Raw genomic sequence first — 5,254 nt, 5'->3', positions numbered from 1 at the left:
TTCAAAAGCATCAATTCTTTGGCACTCAGCCTTCTTCAAAGTCCAACTCTCACATCCATACATGACCACAGGAAAAACCATAGCCTTGACTAGATGGACCTTTGTTGGCAAAGTAATGTCTCTGCTGTTCAATATACTATCTAGGTTGGTCATAACTTTCCTTCCCAGGAGTAAGCGTCTTTTAATTTCATGGCTGCAGTCACCATCTGCAGTGATTTTGGAGCCCTGAAAAATAAAGTCTGCCACTGTTTCCACTGTTTCCCCATCTATTTGCCATGAAGTGATGGGACCGGATGCCATGATCTTCGTTTTCTGAATATTGAGCTTTAAGCCAACTTTTTCACTCTCCACTTTCACTTTCATCAAGAGGGTTTTTAGTTCCTCTTCACTTTCTGCCATAAGGGTGGTGTCATCTGCATATCTGAGGTTATTGATATTTCTCCCGGCAATCTTGATTCCAGCTTGTGCTTCTTCCAGTCCAGCGTTTCTCATGATGTACTCTGCATATAAGTTAAATAAGCAGGGTGACGATATACAGCCTTGACGTACTTCTTTTCCTATTTGGAACCAGTCTGTTGTTCCATGTCCAGTTCTAACTGTTGCTTACTGACTTGCATGCCTAGACCCCAATAAAACCCAATTTCAAATAAATATATTATATATGGGAGAATAAATGTCTTGTGTATGTCTTGGAGGAAACTGAGCCACAAGGAGTCTCAAAAATGTAGTTTCGAGCTTTTTGCCATTGCAGTGTAGGAAGGTATTCTAGATCAGGGGTGTAATGGGTTTTGGATGAGCTAGTTCTTGGTATTTGCCAGTCTTGTCTTCAAAGAACTGCTTGAACTTGGTTTGCCCTCTTTTCAGGGTTTTATGCAAATCCCCCCTATAATTCCCCCGCTATGTCTTCTAAGAAAAAGAAATAAGGGAATATAGATTGGAAAGGCAGAGGGGAACCAATCATTATCTGTAGACAACAAGCTTGTCTATGTAGAAAACCTAGATCTACTAAGTAAGTTTAGCAAGATTATAAGAAAAAAGACCAAGCATTTCTTTTATAAAATACTTTTATATACCAGTGGAGGATATGAACTTCAGATTAAAATGTTTGGATTCCATATTGTGGGAAGAACATTGAGGTTCTTGAAGTAATCTAAAGAATTGGAGATTAATTTAGTCAAGTTCTACAAAATGCGTTGAAACGCAGGGCAGGGCACAGGTGGCACAGAGCCCTGTTAGTTTCTGTAAGTGTTATCCTGGCTTTGAGTACTTACCTCGAGTTTCGGATCCATCCTCCTTACCAATCAGCCAAAACTGAAAATTTGAATCATTTTAAAATTCAAGTTGGGATAATTCTCAACTTGTATTCATATGAGTATTTGTCTCTGTGTGTGGCTGTGTGTATTTGTGTGTGCATGTGTGTTTGCAGAGATTAGGGATTAGGCCTGATAGATTTTCCTGGTTCCCTCTGATCTTTGAGAGTCTAACTGATGCAGATGGAACTTGCTGGCTGAGCTGGGGAGATTGAAGGGAGGAGATAGAAGAGACAGAGCTTGCCTTGTTTGAATTAAAAGATTGAACAAATAGCAGGCTTCTTTGTTTGTACAGGGGATAATGATGGTTGTGGAGACATGAAGGAGAGTGAAACTGTTGTGTAGGGGAAAAATTTCAACTTTTTTGGTTAGAAAAAGGTAAATCAGTTAATACACTAACCTCTCTCACTAGACAAAGAGTACATCCATTGCCTGATTACATATGCTATAGCTGCTTCTGCACTCCTTTCCTGTGGGAGAAGGATAATCCATCTTGTTTTTCACCAAGTTCCATATATTACAAAAAGAATACTGGAATATAGTGTGTGAGAGGGATGTAGAGAGGTACATCTCCACTGATCAAGGGCCACAGAGAAGGGTGGGGATAGAAACCTGTTTCAGGCAGTCACAAAAGGTGGAAGGAAAGCTGAGAAAAAGTGTGATGACTTAGGGAACTCTGTTAAATTTCTTCCCTAATAATATTTCCTAATAAATGGAGACAGTGGCCATTTTTCTTTTCTTGGACTCCAAAATCACTGTCAACAGTGACCACAGCCATGAATTAAAAGATTCTTGATCCTTGGAAGAAAGGGAAAGAAAGTGAAAGTGAAGTCGTTCAGTCATGTCCGACTCTTTGCGACCCGTGGACTGTAGCCCACCAAGCTCCTCCATCCATGGGATTCTCCAGGCAAGAACACTGGAGTGGGTTGCCATTTCCTTCTCCAGAGGATCTTCCTGACCCAGGGATCGAACCCAGGTCTCCCACATTGCAGGCAGATGCTTTAACCTCTGCACCACCAGGGAAGCCCTTAAATACAAGAATACAGTCTCTCAGAAAACCTCCTATAGAGACACAGAACTTCAGATCCAAGTACTAACATCAAAGATTTCAAGGGAGGAAAGGAAGCCAGGTTGATAGAAGAAGGGGGAGGAGGCGGGAGAAGGGGGGTGAAAGGGGTGGCCTTACAGACATCTCCTGCCACCTACAGATACCCGGGTGTTATGGGACTTTTCCCTGGGCCTCCAGATAAGGGAGGACTGGAATTCGGCCCTACCAGAAATCAGACCAGACCAGAACCAGAATTCGAGTTCTCTGCCAAGAGGAGGTGATCAGTCTCCAAACCTCAGCTCAGGCTGAGGGCCCTTCGATCAGATTCCTAAATCCAGGACCGGGGAACCAGAAAAACAGGGAAGGATAGGAAGGGTTAAGGAGAGGAAAGAGAGAGGGAAGGGGAGAGAGGTCAATAAAGTCTCTTGTTCCTTACCGGTCGGGGCACTCTGGCCAGTTGTCCGCGTCAGGAGGAGACCAGGGACAAATGGGTCCCAGTTGCGGCCGCTGGGTCTGGTCCATTGGCAGGCAAGCTGGCCCCTGAGTACCCTGAGTGGTCAGGATGTCAGTCTCAGAGAAGAAGAATCCCACCAGAGTCGCCATTTGTTGCAGGAAGGCAGACCCCTTCCAGGGCCCGAAACTGGGCCCTTGTCTAACACTTGAAAATGAATTGTCCGAGCAGACACATGTGCTGACAAAGCAAGAGATTTTATTGGGAAAGGGCACCCAGGTGGAGAGCAGTAGGGTAAGGAAACCCAGGAGAACTGTCTTGGAAGAAAAGCTATGACAAACCTAGACAGTGTATTAAAAAGCAGAGACATCACTTTGCTGACAAGGTCCGCGTGGTCAATCTTTGGTTTCTCCAGTAATCATGTACAGATATGAGGGTTGGACCATAAAGGAGGCTGAATGCTGAAGACTGATATTTTTGAGCTGTGGTGCTGGAGAAGACTCTTGAGAGTCCCTTGGACAACAAGGAGATCAAATAAGCCAATCCTAAAGGAAATCAACCCTGAATATTCACTGGAAGGACTGATGTTGAAGCTGAAGCTCCAATACTTTGGCCACCTGATGCGAAGAGCTGACTCATTGAAAAAGACCCTGATGCTGGGAAAGATTGAAGGCAGGAGGAGAAGTGTGCAACAGAGGATGAGATGGTTAGATAGCATTGCCAACTCAATAGACACAAATCTGAACAAACTCCAGGAGATAGTGAAGGACAGGGAAGCCTGGCATGCTGCAGTCCATAGGGTGACAAAGAGTTGGACACGACTCGGTAACAGAACAAAAACAACAACAATAAGTGCTGATGATGATACATGCAAGCTCAGTTGTGTCCGACTCTTTGTGACCCCATGGACTGTAGCTCACCAAGCTCCTCTGTCCATGGGATTTCCCAGGCAAGAATACTGGAGTGTGTTGCCATTTCCTTCTCCATGATAAGCATTGAAAGAAAGAAAAAGTTAGTCGCTTAGTAATGTCTGACTCTGCAATCCCAAGGTCTGTAGCTCGCAAGGCTCCTCTGACCATGGAATTCTCCAGGCAAGAATACTGGAGTGGGTAGCCAAGCCTTTCTCCATGGTATCTTCCCAACCCAGGGATCGAACCTGGTTTCCTGCATTGTAGGCAGATTCTTTACCGTTTGAACCACAAGGAAGACATAGTAAGTATTAGGAAGAACTGAAGTTTCACTTTTTCTTTCTTCTCGCTTAAGATTGTAACAATAAAATTATTGCATATGAGATGCTTAGCCCAGGACCTGACATGTTATTTGCACTTGATTAACTGCCCTAGGTAGTGGGGGAAAAGAAAGGACCTGAAAACAAGGTCTAGGCTTCTGGGGTGGGCCATTGACTGAGAGTAGGAACACAGAAATAGGTTAGAAGCAGAAGATAATGAATGCAACATCAGACACATTGAATTGAGCCCCATTGGAGATGTCTACTAACAGAGTTGAATGCAGGGTCTAGTGCTTAGTAGAGGGTGTGTGGTGGGGAAACAGAGTTTGGAATTCAGTTCAGTTCAGTCATTCAGTCGTGTCCGACTCTTTGAGACCCCATGAATCGCAGCACGCCAGGCCTCCCTGTCCATCACCAACTCCTGGAGTTCACTCAAACTGATGTCCATTGAGTCGGTGATGCCATCCAGCCATCTCATCCTCTGTCATCCCCTTCTCCTCCTGCCCCCAATCCCTCTGAGCATCAGGGTCTTTCCCAATGAGTCAACCCTTCACATGAGGTGGCCAAAGTACTGGAGTTTTAACTTCAGCATCAGTCCTTCCAATGAACACCCAGGACTAGCAGCATGTGAATGATAATAGAAGCCCATGCAGTAGATGTCCCAGTGAGAGAATGAAAACAGATTAAATGGAGGCTGTCCCCAAACCCTTGGAAGCACCATTTGAGGGAGGAACAGAGGTAGAGAAAGAGGAGCCAGCAAAGAAACCTGAGAAAGACAGCAAATGGGAAAGAGGGGATCTAGGGTGTTGATATTAAAGATACTGAGAGAAAAAAAGATTTTAAGAAGGAAAGACAAGTCAATAGTCTCAAATACTAGAGCAGTTAGTGGGCACTTTTTGAGGTTGAATGAATCCTGATGAAGGAAAGCTGAGGAGCGAGTGTCTTAAAGCAAGTGTACAAGTGTGACTGTGATGAGGGCGGGGAAGAATTAGGACAATAGATCAGGTATGTGGTTAAGGGTGAAGTCAAGAACTGAGTGTGCTGAGAACTCTCAAGGGCTTCAGGAAAGAAGTGAGCAAAGAGGGATCAGTTGCAGATCCCAGAGAAAGACGAACTGTAAAAGAGAGCAGTATTCCAGAAGAAGTGAGAGCAGACTGGACTTGAAGCACAGGTGAAGGTATTGACTTTCCACAGTAGAAGAACAGTATCTTCTGTGG

The sequence above is a fragment of the Bison bison genome, unplaced genomic scaffold, assembly GCF_000754665.1.
Source record: "Bison bison bison isolate TAMUID 2011002044 unplaced genomic scaffold, Bison_UMD1.0 scf7180017864093, whole genome shotgun sequence".
NCBI lineage: Eukaryota > Metazoa > Chordata > Mammalia > Artiodactyla > Bovidae > Bison > Bison bison.
This window is presented reverse-complemented; position numbering follows the sequence as displayed.